This window comes from Rhododendron vialii, chromosome 12a (genome assembly GCF_030253575.1).
Source record: "Rhododendron vialii isolate Sample 1 chromosome 12a, ASM3025357v1".
In the NCBI taxonomy this organism is placed as follows: Eukaryota; Viridiplantae; Streptophyta; class Magnoliopsida; order Ericales; family Ericaceae; genus Rhododendron; species Rhododendron vialii.
Window position 1 is genome coordinate 8397501 of NC_080568.1, and position 16577 is coordinate 8414077.

Here is a 16577-nt window from a genome sequence, read left to right on the forward strand (position 1 = left end):
GGGGAGTCCCGCACTATAAGGCCGTAAGGGATCCCTCATTGGATTCGGACTGTATATATATATATACACAGTCCGGATCCAGTCAGAGATCCCAGACAGAAGCTTTGGTGCGGACCTTGCTCTCAGCCGTTGGATTATGTTTTCAATGGTCGGGATCCTTGGATAGTTTGTTCGTGCGAACAAACTATCCACGAATCCTGACCATTCAAAACACAATCCAACGGCTGAGGAAAGAAGTCTGCACCAGAGCCTCCGTTCGAGATCCCTGACTGGATTTGGACTGTGTGTATATATTTATTCAATGAGATCACTTCTTTAGTGTTTCCTTAAAATTATTAACATCTAAATTTAATGTCTATCGGGATATATAATGTCACAATGTTTGAGATTTACAATATCCTGGAGGATGAGGAGTTATTTATGTCATCACTATTTTCTGAATTTTTCAAAAAATTCACTTTGCTTTTTGGGTTTTTTGATTTTGTCCTTATTCAATTTATTTTTAGCGTTTGTTGAATCTACATATTCTTTCTTGTATAACCACTTCACTATTAATTCCATCAAAATTTTTTCTGTATTCGTTCTATAACATTCATGGTAGTTGTATACAAGTGTACATAGTATTGTGCGCACTGATCATGTGGTGTGATATGATTCATAGGGGTGAGTTCAAGCTATAATTTTTGTCTTCAGATAGATGTCAAGGTACCACTAGTTTCATTAAAATTACCAAAAATACCATTTAGATAACAAAAAATACAACTAGTAGTTTCCACTAAAAATGCCAAAAATACCATTCAGATAGAAAAAGATACCACTTGTTTTCTCTTAGAACACTAAAAATTCCAGGGGAGGAAAACTCTACTTTTCCTCCAAACCAATGCAAACATGGCACATCATCAAATTCCAAGCAAAATCTTCAATGATTAAAAAGTGGATATTACTTGAGCAGATACGGCGCCGTTCAGGTGCCAAAATTTCTACGGCTCTTTTAGGGTTCTCATTGAAAGCCCAAAAATTGTGTAGAGGCCAGTATATTTTTAATTATTGAAATGTTTATTAAATACCTAATTGGAAGAAATAAGGTTTATTTTGTGGTTGATTGAATTGAGGATTGAAGTGAAATGATAGAAGCTAGAGGGGGTGAGTACGTGATTTACTTTTATGTTAGTATATAGAGTGTGTGTGAGTATGTAGGAGATAATTATATCTCCATATCTCCCTTTCTCTCTACCGTCCCTCTCTCTCTCTCTCTCTCAAAACTCCACCTTATACCTCTAAAACCTTAAAGATCAACATCCATTTGACTTTCCAATTGCGTTCTTGGGCTCGAAATTCCTTGGGTTAAGCTTGGAGGAGAGGATTTTGGTTGATTTCAAAGAGTTTAGAGTTAAGGCTCGTTCGAATCTCTTGGGTTTTGCTCCTTGACTCGAGGTAAGGATTTCTTTGCCTTCTTTATATGTAAATATGTTGATTTGATATGAAAATTGTGCCTATAATAGTTGTTGATGTTGTTGTCGAGCCCTCAAAAATCTACAGAAAATCTGCTCGAAGTCTCTCTGTATCGATACAGACTTTTTGCCGTATTGATACCATAAGAAAATAGTAGCTTCAGGAATCGCTGATTTGCTTGTTGCCTTTTGGCTGTATCAATACCAAAGCCTTATGAGCAGTTTTGTCCTCGCTGCTCCTACTTCGATTGTTTTAAACCCCGGACACTTCTAACACCTTTGTAACACGTCCTAAACTATCTCAACCATGTCCAATTGACTTCCTATGATTGATTGATGCTATTCTTGTTCCGTTGGCCTCCCATTAGTAGGAATAACTAAGAGTTTACTTGATTAAAACCGTATTAAAACGTATCTTATCGATTGATTGATTACTCGAAAAGGTTTGTGGTATAAATGTGATATTGTTGTCATATCGCATGGAGTCCCTTGAATGAGTGTGATCATAGGAAGGTTTTATCTTGCATATTGAATAGGAAAGTAGTTGTGTGGGTCAGAAGTCGGTATAGGGGGTCTTGTAACGCAAAGGGTGGTAATACGGAGACTCAAGTGGATCTCGTAACGCAAGGGGTGGTAATACGATGGTCCGAGTTATTAGGATTCATCGTAACACAAGGGGAGGCAATACGGTAACTCTCGAGATGTTGTACTGTAATTCAAGGGGTGGAAATATAGTCAATGAAGATTTGTGATAGTGTGTTGTGTTGGGATTGTTAGAGTTGTTTGTGTCTTATGAACTATATGGCATAATGTGATGATATTATGACTTGGAATGATCGTATTGAATGATTGATACATGCACGATTGATTGCTTTTCATCGATTGAGCCATATCTTTTTGTCTTCTTTCTTTTGCACATATCATCATGTTTGCATATAGAATTGGTAAAAATTTTCCTTCTAGGCTTGTGTAGCTCAATCTAATCTTTCTTTTCAGGACAAAATGCTGGACAATAGCTCACAAGCAATGTGTGCTTTGAAATGAAAGACTTTTTGAAAGTTAACCTTATTTAGTTGCTTAATCATCTTTGTAGTGACTCCTTTTTGACAGAAATATATTTGTAACTTATCTTCTTAATCCTTTTGACTAAACATTTATAATGTTTTAAACATGTTTGTACTTGTATCTAAGTTAATTTGGGCAGTGGTGCTAAGGTTGTAATTCTCTAAACTTGGGGATTCAGTTTGTAAAATAAATTGGTGGGAAACTCTTTTGGGTAATTATATGAGATATGCGAGGATCTTTTATTGAAATGACTTATTTATTTATGTCAAAAATCAAGGGCGTGACAAATTGGTATCAAAGCGTCTAGGTTTGAATACTTTGAGATCGTAGGGAGACTTCTAGTCTCATGGGTTCAAAATATCACGCCTTATGCATAACATATGTGTGCTTGTATGAATTGACATGACTTGATTTATGTGGCATTGCATTTCAATATTGTAAAGTGGCGTAGAGTTGCTTTGACCAGTGTTTGGATAGTTAGAGGTTTCGACCTCATGAAATAGTGTTGTTATTGATGAATTCCCTTTTTTTATAACTTGTAGTAAGATGCCTCCGAGAATGCATGCTAGAGCAGGTATGGCCGAAAGTAGGGGTAGTCGTGGCCGTGGTCATGGTCGTGGCCGAGAGGTGCCAATTGAGGACGAGGTTAGTCAGCATGGAGAGAATCCAAACGGGAATTCGGGGGAAGGGACCGGACACGGTCGGGAAGTGGAAGTCCCGTTCGTTCAAAATCCTTTCGCTAGGGATTTCGTCGCGGCTGTAAATCTTCTAAACCTAGCTCCTAGGGAAAGTGCATACAGTTGTGCCTTGTCGGTAATGAGAGAGTTCAGTCGTAGGAATCCACAAACCTCCAATGGTTCGAGCAGTGACCCTCTTGTGGCCAATCATTGGCTAGCCCAAATTCAAAAACTTTTTAAAGCTCTTAAGATCACAGAGAATGACTTACGAGTCAATATTATGGCCATTCAACTTACGGGAGAGGCGAATGAGTGGTGGGAGTTGGTCTTACAATCAAGGAAGGATGCGAGAAGGGCGGCAAGGATCGCGACTCAAGCGAATGAGCCAGATGTAGAGAACTTAACTTGGGCCGAATTTGAGGTGCTCTTCAAAGAGCAATATTTTCGAAAACGAGTTGTGACCTATTGAGAGAGGAGTTTGAGAAGCTAGAGCAAGGGAGTATGACTGTGTTACAGTACGCTTTGAAGTTCCAATCTTTATCCCGTTTCGCGCCGAAGTTGGTGGACACCGAGGAAAGAAAATGTAGGCGGTTTGAAAGGGGGTTACATGACACCGTGAAAAGGTTGGTAGTAGCACAAGGCAAAGGAAGGTTTTCCGAAGTCGTCGAGTGTGCTAGGAGTGTCGAAATACCAAATGAGGCACCTAAAAACCCTAAGGTTTAGGAACCGAGTCAACTGGTAGGGGGTATGTGCTCTTCTTTGGGGAGTTTTGGCAATCAGGGGAGGAATAGACAACGAGATCAATTTTCAGCTTCACAGGGTCCGTCGAACTTTAGGCATCCATCTTCTTCTTTTGGGACTCGGGAGTTTCTAATAGACCTCCGATCATGTGTCATGAGTGTGGTCAAGTAGGGCACATTCGTGCTCAGTGTCCGCGGCTTTTGGGTACATGCTTTACGTGTGGAAAAATAGGCCATTTTGTAAGGAATTGTCCACGTGGGGACGGGGCTCGTAGCGAGTCGGGTTCAGTGCAGTAGCCGAAGGGTGGACAGGGTTCTAGTCGGCAAACGTTTCGAGGCACTCAGAGGCAGCAGCAGCCTCATTTCTATTAGACTACTTCGGTTTAGGGATCTCAGATTAAAAGATGAGCGAGCTCATCTACGCCTACCCAGGGTTCCGGTCATCGGGGTGGACATATCCAGAGTCAGACTACCCAAAGGAGAGCTTTTGCTATTACTTCAGCCATTCCGCCTCCACCACTTCCTGTTACTTCTCAGGCCTTAGAAACTTCGATTGCAAGGGTTACATTTCTATTATTTAACTCTTTTGCTAAAGTACTATTTGATTATGGAGCATCGCATTCATTCATTGTTGCATCTTTTTGCTTATGCTTTGGAATTGAAAATCGAAAATATCAATCCTCCGTTGTTTGTTGAGACACCCATATGGGGTAGATCACCATTAGATTGTATTTGCTGGGATTGTGAACTTATCATCCAAAATCGTCGTTTTACCTTTGATTTCATCGTGTTGAATATGTCGGGGTTCGATCTTATATTGGGAATGGATTGGTTGTCTACGTTTCATACTACCATTGATTGCTTCAAGCGTTGGGTCGGTATTTGTCTGCCCGGGGGTGCTTATTTTGAGTTTTTCGGGGAGCGTCAGAAACTGTTAGAACCATATCTATGTGGGTTTTGGGAGCAGGAGTTAGTATATGCCTTGTTAGCAAGTTTGGCCTTAGATGAGGATGTATCCGCGCGTGGGGAGTTACCTCTTGTCGTTCGTAACTTTCTGGACATATTTTCGAAGGAGTTGCCCAGTTTACCACCCGAAAGAGAAATCAAATTTACTATTGACGTACTTCCAGGTACTGCTCCCATTTCTATACCTCCTTATTGTTTTGCGCCCGCCGAGTTAAGAGAGTTGAAGACTCAGTTGCAAGAATTGGAAGGTTTAGGGTTTATCTGTCCAAGTACATCACCATGGGGAGCACCGGCCTTGTTTGCTCAAAAGAAGGATGGATTGCTTCGTTTATGTATCGACTATCGTAAGTTGAATCGTGTCACCATTAAGAATAAGTATCCTATGCCTAGAATCGACGATTTGTTTGATCAATTTCGAGGTGCAACTTATTTTTCTAAGATTGATTTAAGGTTCGGTTACCATCAGTTGAGAGTTCGGAGGGAAGACATTCCTAATCGCTTTTCGTACTCGTTATGGCCACTACGAATTTATTGTTATGCCCTTTGGATTGACGAACGCACCGGCAACCTTCATGGATTTGATGAACCGCATCTTTCGTGCCTATCTTGATCATTTTGTGGTTGTCTTTGTGGACAATATCCTTATCTACTCGCCTTCGAAGGAAGAGCACCAATCTCACCTTTCTATTGTTCTTAAGCTCTTGAGAGAGAACCATTTGTATGCCAAGCTTAGTAAATGTGAATTTTGTTGTCCGAGATCAAATTTTTGGGTCATGTTGTATTGAAAGATGGGGTGTCCTTGATCCAGAAAAGATAGAGTCTGTGATGAATTGGCAGCGACCGAAGAATGTATTTGAGATTCGTAATTTCTTGGGTTTGGCCGGGTATTATTGTTGTTTTGTACTCGATTGCTCTTGTTTAGTGGCTTCGATAACTAAGTTGACTCGTAAGGGGACTCGTTTTGTTTGGAGTGACGCGTGTGAGAAAGCCTTTGAGGAATTGAAGAGAAGATTGACTACCATGCCGGTTTTGGTCATGCCCGAATGGAGAGTTGTTTACTCCGTGTATTGTGATGCTTCGAAAGAGGGGTTAGGGTGCGTATTGATGCAATTGGGGTGAGTGGTAGTGTATGGATCACGGCAACTGAAAACTCACGTGAGGAACTACCCTACTCATGACTTAGAACTTGCGGCCGTCATTTTTGCTTTGAAGAGTTGGTGTCATTACATTTACGGGGAAAGGTTCGAAATCTTTTCTGATCATAAGAGTCTAAAGTACTTGTTTTCTAAAAAAGAACTTAATCTACGTCAATGCCGTTGGATGGAACATTTAGAAGACTACGATTTTGAATTGTAATATCACCCGGGAAAGGCGAACATGGTAGCGGACGCGCTAAGTAGAAAATCAACTCACCTTGCAAGTTTAGCCATCCATGAGTGAAAAACGTTGAACGACTTAGGCTCGTATGCGTTGAATTTTGAGGAAGTTCGAGAGGGAGTCACTTTGTGTAACTTGACCGTTCAATCGACTGTGTCGACTCATGTAATTGAAGCTCAATAACAAGATGAAGAAGCGGGGGAGTTTTACACCAAGTTTCTTAGCGAAAATGCTTGAGAGGGGTGGATGATTCATGCCGATCAAAATTTGCGATACCAAGGAAAATTGTTCGTACCAATCTCGTGTCGGGAGGAAATTTTGAGGAAATTTCACCATTTACCATTAGTCGTACCCGGGGGAAACGAAAATGTATCATGACTTGTGTAGACAATTCTGGTGGCCAGGAATAAAGAGAGATCAATATCATCATTTTTGTGTCCAAATACCTTACTTGCCAACAAGTGAAAGCCGAACATCAACGACCTGCGAGGGAGTTACAACCGTCATTAGTGGCCGAGTGGAAATGGAAAAATGTGATTATGGATTTTGTTATCGGTTTACCGAGATCGCCGAGGGACATGATGCCATTTGGGTGATAGTTGACCGATTGACCAAGTTAGCGCACTTCTTACCTATTCAGGTTACATATTCGATTGATATGGTTAATTGTTTGTACCCGTGAGATTATCCGTCTTCATGGGATTCCCGTTTTTATTGTGTCGGATTGAGATCCAAGGTTTACCACTCGTTTTTGTCAAAGTCTGCAGGCCGCTCTTGGCACCAATGTTTTATTTAGTACCGCGTATCACCTTTAAACGAATGGGCAATCCGAGAGAACGATTTAAATTTTGGAAGACATGCTTTGGGCTTGCGTTATGAATTTTTGGGGAAATTGGGAAGATCATCTATCGTTAGTCGAATTTGCGTACAACAATAGTTACCAATCTAGTATCGAGATGGCGCTGTATGAAGCTTTGTATGGGAGACCGTGTCGATCACCGTTTTTTGGACCGAGTTGTGCGAGGCTACATTGGTTGGGCCGAAATTGATCCAAGAAACCTCTGAGAGTATGAGAGCAATTCGTCAAAGTATTCTTGAAGCGCAAAAGAGAACCACTGAGCAAGACAAAGTGATTCGTCAGCGATTGTTAACCGCACAAAATAGACAAAAGAGTTATACCGATTGTCACTGTCGGCCATTGTCGTTTGAAGTGGGGGATCATGTGTTCCTTAAGGTGTCATCGCATCGGAGATTGTCTCGTTTTGGGTAAAGGGGCAAGCTTTCATTGCGTTTTATCGGACCGTTTGATATTTTCGAGAAGATTGGAAAAGTTGTGTATCGATTAGCTTTGCTACCAAGCTATCGGGCGTTCATGATGTATTTCATGAATTGATGTTACGAAAGTATGAGCCGGATCCATCACACGTTCTAGAGTAGTTCGAACCAGAGTTGGAAACCGATGCATCTTATGCAGAGGAACCGATATGTATTCTAGATTCGTGGGAGCAAGTCTTGAGGGGTAAGACTATTTTGTTAGTGCGAGTTCTATGGAGTCATCTCGGGAATGAAGAGTCGACGTGGGAAAGATCCGCATTTGTTTCCGAGTTAATAATTGCGAGTCTTAAAATTCTAGTCTTATGATTATTAACTTGTTGCTTGGTGATATGTGTTATGACGAGCATGATTACTTGATGCATGATCTTAGTTGGCTTGAGTTGTAAATTTCAGGATGAAATTTCTGTAAGAATGATAGATTATAGAGGTCCGTATATTTTTAATTATTGAAATGTTTATTAAATACCTAATTAGGAGAAATAAGGTTTATTTGGTGGTTGTTTGGATTGAGGATTGAAGTCAAATGATAGAAGCTAGGGGGGGGGGGGGGGGGGGGGGTGTGGGTGTGTGATTTACTTTTATGTTAGTATATATAGTGTGTGTGAGTATGTAGGAGATAATTATATCTCCATATCTCCCTCTCTCTCTCTCATCCGATCCTCTCTCTCTCTCACAAAACTCCACTTTATACCTCCAAATTAAACCTTAAAGATCAACCTCCATTTGACCTTCCAATCGCGTTGTTGGGCTCGAAAATCTTTGGGTTAAGCTTGGAGGAGAGGATTTCGGTTGATTTCAAAGAGTTTGGAGCTAGGGCTCGTTTGAATCTCTTGGGTTTTGCTCTTTGACTCAAGGTAGGGATTTCGTTGCCTTCTTTATATGTAAATATGTTGATTTGGTGTGAAAATTGTGCCTATAATAGTTGTTGTTGATGTTGTTTTCAAGCCCTTAAAAATTTGCAGAAAATCTGTGCGAAGCCTTTCTGTATTGATACGGGCTTTTTGCCGTATCGATGCCATAAGAAAATAGTAGCTTTAGGAATCGTTGATTTGCTTGTTGTATCGATACAACCATTTTGGCTGTATTAATATCAGAGCCTTATTAGCAGTTTTGTCCTCACTACTCGTACTTCGATTGTTTTGAACCCCGGACACTTCTAACACTTTTGTAACACCTCCTAAACTATCTCAACCATGTCAATTGACTTCCTATGATGGATTGATGCTATCCTTGTTCCGTTGGCCTCCCGTTAGTAGGAATAACTAAGAGTTTGCTTGATTAAAACCGTATTGAAACGCATCTTATCAATTGATTGATTACTCAGAAATGTTTGTGGTATAAATGTGATATTGTTGGCATACCGCATGGAGTCCCTTGAATGAGTGTGATAATAGGAAGGTCTTATCTAGCATATTGAATAGGAAAGTAGTTGCATGGGTAGAAAGTTGGTATATGGAGTTTCGTAACGCAAGGGGTGGTAATAGGGAGACTCAAGTGTATCTCGTAACGCAATGGATGGTATTATGATGGTCCGAGTTGTAAGGGTTCACCGTAATTGAAGGGGTGGCAATACGGTAACTCTCAAGATGTTGTACTGTAACTCAATGGGTAGAAATACAGTCAGTGGAGATTTGTGATAGTGTGTTGTGTTGGGATTGTTAGAGTTGTTTGTGTCTTATGAACTATATGGCATAATGCGATGATACTATAACTTGGAATGATCGTTTTGAATGATTGATATACTCACGGTTGATTGCTTTTCATCGATTGAGCCATATCCTTTTGTCTTCTTTCTTTTGCACCTATCATTATGTTTGCATATAGGAGTGGTAAAGATTTTTCTACTGAGTTAGTGTACCTCACCTAATCTTTCTTTTTAGGACAAAATTCTGGACAATAGCTCGCATGCAATGTGTGCTTGAAAATGAAAGACTTTTTGAAAGTTAACCTCATGCTTAAACATCTTTGTAATGACTCATTTTTGACAGAGATGTATTTGCAACTTATCTTTTTAATCATTTTGACTAAATGTTTGTAATACTTTAAATATGTTCGTACTTGTATTTAAGTCAATTTGGGTCATGGTGCCAATGTTGTAATTCCTTAAACTTGGGGACTCAGTTTGTAAATTAAACTGGTGGAAAACTCTTTTGGGTAATTATATAAGATATGCGAGGATCTTTTACAGAAATAACTTATTTATTTATGTTAAAAATCGAGGGCGTAACAAATTGTTTATGACCCTTTAGGATAAAATGATTAGAAAAATAATATCTTCGCAACGATTTAACTGGATTGAAAATTGAAGCACTTAAGTATCTGCTATTCATTTGGTTCTACGGCTCTCTTAGGGCTCTCATTGAAAGCCCTAGAGCAAAAAAATAATTATGACCCTTTAAGATAAAATAATCAGAAAAATAAGATCTTTGCACCGGTTTAAATTTATTGAAAATTGTAGCACTTAATTTTTTAACCAAACAGTCTAAAAAATTAAGTGCTCCAATTTTTAATCCGTTGGAACCGGTGCGAAGATCTCACTTTTTTTTTTTATCATTTTATCCTCAAAGGTCATAATTAATTTTTGGCTTTAGGGCTTTCAAGTTTCAGCGAGAACCGTAAGAGAGTCATAGAATCAAATGAAGAGCAGATACTTAAGTTCTCCAATTTTCAATCTGTTTAAATCGGTGAGAAGATAATATTTTTTTGATCTTTTTATTTTAAAGGGTCATAATTAATTTTTGACTCTAAGACTTTCAATAGGAGCCATAGAATTTTTGACACTTAAACAGCGCCGTATCTACTCAGGCAATACCCACTTTTTAATTGGTAAAGATTTGACTTGGAGTTTGATGCGTGACATGTTTGTATTGATTTAGAGGAAAAGTGGAGTTTTCCTCTCCTAGCAGAGAGAACTTATTCTCGAATAACGGGTACATATTTTTTAGCTAAAATACTGTTTCAACAATAGCGCGAACTCAGCAATATTTCCTAAATGATGAGGGCTTTTATGCGACTTTTATGGCTATCGATGATAGCTTTAAGTGGCTTCTTATTTCCGTACGAGGTAGCTTCTGAACTTAGTAGGCCATGCACGTGGGTGTAAATTGTTTTGTACTAGACTGTAGAAAAGGGAAAATACATTTTTTGGGGTGAGAAATGCATTTAAATCCTAGAAAGCCTAGGATCACCGGACCCCTGTATTTACACCCGTCTTTCCAACCGCTTCATGTGGGGCTCATTTTTGGCCCCACAAAAATACCAAAAAATATTCATAAATTTTAAAAATATTTTTATGAAACCATGTAAAAAATCAGCTCAATTGCATATCGGTAGATATGTTTTTAAAATTCGTAGTACGAAATTACGATTGAGCTAATTTTTTACATGATCTCAAAAAAAATATTTTAAAATTTATGGGCATTTTTTGTATTTTTGCGAGATCCGAAGTGAACCATGGAAAAGAGGAGTGGGAATGGAGGAGAGGCGATCGTATATGGCGAATTAGTTGTGAGAAAACAATAAGTGCTCTTTCATGAGGTCGCAAGTCTCACGGTAGGTCAAATATTTCAAATCTTAGGGCTATTGGGGGTTATTTTCGGTTATTACCTTCATAGCTCTGGAATTAGTTAATGTACGCGCAAGTTGATTGGACATTTGATTATCTATATATAAAAAAAAAATGTACTGTCACTAGCACTGTTTGTTTTTTTTCATTTTTGCTTTCTATGGTCACCTGTTTCCGAGAAGAGCGTGGAGTTGGATGATGGTTTGTTCTTCCTGCAAACCGAACTTGCCTCTCTTGATATCGGGTCTCAGGTAATTCTTCCACCTCAATCTGCAACTCTTCCCGCATCTCTGAAGGCCTGTTTAACCAAACCCACCAAAATTTCACTACCAAATGAAAATGTTGGACCAACTGCACCAAAATAGTACTCCTATTACATTTGAGTATATTCATGTCCTTAATTCTAATCGACGGACAAGATTACTAAGTTAGGAAATGACATGTCTGACTTTGATGGAAGTTAAAATAAATCACACTACAATATTGTCTTTGTTCTTACTATTAGGGTATGTTTATTCAAAAGAATAGAATTGAGGTTGAAATAGAATCGGAGGAAATGAAATTGGAATATCCATTTCTATTCCCAAGTTTGGTTTGTAAGGGGAAAAAATCTGCCTATTATTCTTTTAACATCTCCTGAGATCAACGTGCATGCCTTCTTGCCGGAATCCTAGTTCGTCGTCGGAACCCTAATCTACAAAACAGATAAGGGGTGAGTGCACCTTTGCCTCTCGTGGCAAAGGCCCTCTGATGCTTAAGTTAGTATCACGTACTAGCAGAGAAACCCTAATTATCGGTAGAAAATATCAAATAATGCAACGTATTGCGTACCTCGCTTCGTGGGTGTTACTTCTTATTTATAGATGTAGACTTACTTGTCCTCCAAGTCTCCTTTTCTGCCTAATATTCCAACATCATTAGGAACCCTGGCCCATATGGAATTCCCTCCCATATGGTAACTCAATTATAATCCCTTTATTCATGGGACAACTGTCTATCACGTAGGATTTCCTTTCTAGAACCTTCTGGAACAGCGATCCAGATAGAGTTGGTCCAATGTACATCGGCGGTGTACAATTACTACAGTGCACCTGTACCACGTGTTAGGCTAACTCATTGAACAATATCATGTGTTCGGCCATACCAACGAGCACCTTTATGTGGTGCAGCCGACACTATTCAGTGTCACTGCCTAGCAACCTCAGGTGTTGCACACGTGTTCGGCATCATGTCCTAGAACCCTCTGCCTACCAGCACACCTGTTAGGCATCATTGCCGAACACCCTCTGCCTACCAGCGCACCTGTTAGGCATTATTACCAAGCACCTTTACATGGGGCCGCCTACCAGCGCACCTGTTAGGCATTATCACCTAGCACCTTCACATGGTGCCGCCTACCAGCAAACCTATTAGGCATCATTGCCGAACAGACTACCTGGACCAGGGACTTCACATGTCACTGGTCCCTGTCAATCACCTGGACCAATGACTGCACATATCACTGGACCATATCGTCGAACATAATACTTGGACCAGTAACTCCGTGTGTTACTGCTCCTTTAACAATCTCCTGGTCCAATAACTTCTCATGTTTTACTGGATATTGACTCTGTACAATCTTTCTGGACCAATGGCTTCTCATGTCATTGGTCCATATTGCCGACCACCGTCTTACACGACGACTGTCTCTATTGTACTTATACCATGGTTCTACGTACCACGTGTTCAAGCCTGTACGGGAATAACCTTCTATAATTGCTCCCAGCTTTACTTACCATTTTTAACTCGAAATGACGAGCAAAGCTTCCTTATAACCGAGCAAAAAATCACTTTGCTCGCTATTTGCTCAATCTCAAACACAAATTCGATGCAACTTTCATCATCAAGCCAAGCAAAACGTCTCATCGTTTGGGCGGGACAGGCTTTTCCTGCCCTTTTTACACATGGCGCAATTCATACTGGCCACAGTAAACGTGAATGGACACCCTTCAGGGAACGGAACGCCCAAACGGCGTTTAGGGTGACGTTTCACATATGCCACCCCTTCTTATTAGGGTATATTTGTGTTTTTTCGTCCCATTTCAAACCCTCATCTCGCTTGCTAAGTCCTCCTCTGTAAAAGGAAGAAAGGCAATTCCCATTATTGAAGCATTGCTCATCGTTTCAAGAACTTTCCTTTTTGCACCAAGTTGACTCAATCTTACCTTCGTAAGACTCTGTTTATGCCTGGGAATTCTCTGGCTGTACATGTTGCCATCTGCTAAGTTCATTCATTTTTCGCAATTTCCCAGTATTTGATTATTGCTTTGGCCCAAAGTTTTCTCGTACTTAGGGAATTCCTAGCAATGTTCACTACTTTAGAAGTACTCGTACTCATCCCAATTCTCGGCCGAACATGGCCGTTTCGGTTATTACTCAATGCCAAGACCTAAGTGCGTTTGGACTTGATTTAGGTCTTATATGTTGCCAAGGCCTAGGTTTCCTTTGCACCTGGCCTATCTCAGGTTCAGCTTGTAGCCAAGGCTTAAGTTTGCTTGGACTTTGTCGATTTTGGCATTCCTCGGCCTAAGCATACTTGCTTTTAGCCAATCCACTGTTGTGCCTAGATCTATATCGTACCTAGCTTATCTCAGGCCTTACTCGTATCGGAGTAATGTTCACTTCTCACGCCCCAAACTTCTTCGTGCTTGGGCCTTTATCTGACAATCTTCTCTTGTCATGATTCAAGCAATGTTCGCTACTCGGGCCTTAAACCTCTTCACGTTTGGGTCTTAGTTTGTGCACGATGCACCCATATCCTAAGTTGTTTTGTACTTAGTTATATTCTGACATTTTTCACTATAAAAACTAGGTGTATTTACACCTAGCCATTTTTAGAGCAATATTGGCTGCTCGGGGCCTAAGCGCATGCATGCTTAGACCCACTTACGTATACTAACGATGTTATTGCTTAGAGCAACGTTCACTGCTCAGACCCCAAACCTCTCTGTACTAGGGTCTACTTTTGACATTCTTCGTTGTCATAGTTCAGGTTTATTCGTACCTATTTTCAATTTAGCTTGTAGTCACCCAAGTTTTCGTGCTTGGTTACTTTTCAATTCTAGGCACTTAACTCTGCCTTTGTTCATGCTCGACATAGCCAAATACAATGAAGTTTTTTCGTACTTGTACTGTTTGAGCCTATCCATGTTGGCGAATCATCTAAGTTCATTCGTACTTAGGTAGCAGCCCAAGTGCATTCATACTTGGATTTTCTCAGCATTATTCGGTGCTGTCGGACTGAGTGTATTCGCACTTAGGAAAATCTCAACATTGTTCGTTGCTTTTTGCGAGGCAAATTCCCTTTAATCGCCTTTTGCTAGCCCTATTCGCGGCCAAGTTCTTTCACACTCGGTAGATACTTAGCAATCTTTATTGCTCTAGCATAACTGTTTTAGCCATTATCCAAGCTTATTCACACTTGGTATGCCTAAGTATATGCATACTTAGGTTTTGCTCGTACTTGTTCAAACTCGGTGAACTATCTAAGTTTGTTCGTACTTAGCTTCCTTTTAGTATTATTCATTTCTTTTGGCCTAAGTGTCTTCCTACTTAGCCAACTGTGGGCAGCGTGCCCTTGGAATTTTTGGATTTCAAAATGCAAGGGCCCAAATCGAGGGAGCGCGAGCGGGGAAGCAAGCGCTCGCGAAAATACAGAGTCGCCACTCGGGTTTTGAAGGTCCGACACCCAAGGAACCGTATTTCGAAGCACTTGTCGCGCTGTTTGATTTGAAAAAGTTAAGGAACCAGTCCGTCATAACCATATCTAGGTTCGGGAGCCAGGTTACGAGAGGGGAAGGGTTTTATGGCACCCCTATCGCCCAATCCGGAGATCGGTCTCTACTTAGGCATTTGCGAAGATGTTTGTTTGCAATTCTTTTTGATTAATCAATTTTTTAGCCAATTAGGGCGGGGGAACAGTTTAAGGTATTAAAGCTGTAACATGTTTGCAGGATGTGAATGATAGAATGGATGAGCAGTTAGTATAGGATGAGAACAGACTGCTGTGAGAGTTTAAACAAACTGGGAGGCCCCTATTTTGGAGTGACGTGCGTAGGAAGAAACCAGCATGCACTGAACGAGTCACTGCATGCTGTTTACTCCTGCGCGCACAACCCCAAGACACGCGCGCTCCGGTGAGCTCAAACCTACAACTCTTATTCTCACACCCTCTGGGCTTTGGAAGGACCAGTGCACACCCAGGACAAACTACGCAATTATAAGCAGCATAATATACAGTTTAAAGGTTATAAAGCCCTACAAATTAATAAAACACCCCATAAACAGTGTGGGGACAAAATAATGACCTAAAACTAAGCTACCCGTGCAAGGCCACTCACTGGTCAGAGACATACTATTGCGTGACGAAGCCAGTCTGGCGCGCGATGGTGCGCCCTGGCGCACTGTCGCGCGATGGAGCTAGTCTGGCGCGCGATGGTGCGCCCTGGCGCGGACTAGTGTCTGGTTTACACATTTTTGGGTTCTGGGACAGGTCCAGAATGATCCCAGGGGTACTCCAAAACCGCAAACATGCAAATTGAACTACATACTAGCAATTTCTAACAAAGGAAAGCAGTAAACTAATTTTTAACATGCTTAACAGTGATCTATAACATAATAAAGCATAAAACAGTAGGAAACCAATCCCCACGTGGTCCATCGCGCGCTGGTTCCTACCACGACAGTTTTTGAAACCTTGCCAGCTTTAGGACCAGGACTAGTATTGATTATCAGCCTTGGCCCTGCCAGCCCCCCTCAGGGATCAAAACAGAAAGACAGTTGGTATGCTATACCTTTGGTTGAGTTTGAAACGAATTCGAGCTTTGAGGTTTGATTAAGGTGTTTGAAAAGGTTGAGGTGGAAGAACAAGCTTTGTTCTTGGATGGTTGAAAAATGAAAATTGAGGATTGTGGGTGTAATCCTTCTTTGGGCTTATAGTTTGGTAACCCTTTGAAAGAATAACCATGGGGGGTATATATAGAGGGAGATGGTGGATCTGGTTGGTGCCAGGAAAGGAGTTCAGTCAGTCCACGAGGCTGGCTGAGAGTTGCATTGGTGGCCAACTGTCCTCCTTCAGAAAGGTTGGTGGGAGATTGGTCCGTCGCGCGACGGAGTCAGTCTGTCGCGCGATGGTGTGCCCTGGCTCTCTGTCGCGTGATGGAGTGAGTCGGGCGCGTGATGGTGCGCCCTGGCGCTCTGTCGCGCGATGGTGTGACCCGGCGCGCGATGGTTGCGCCCTGGCGCGCATCAGTAGGGTTTTTGGTTTTTTTGAAGTGGTTTAGGCCAGTTTAGGTTCAAGGGTTTTGCAAGCACTCAAAGCTCAAACACGCTATCATTCCCAGGGTGTTCTTGATCCATTTCA

The 16577-nt window shown here is 41.0% G+C and overlaps 1 pseudogene; it reads right to left on the bottom strand.

Annotated features, from left to right (window-relative positions):
- Positions 1 to 16577, bottom strand: part of LOC131310466 (transcription factor MYB106-like) — a 39901-nt pseudogene that overhangs the window by 5143 nt on the left and 18181 nt on the right.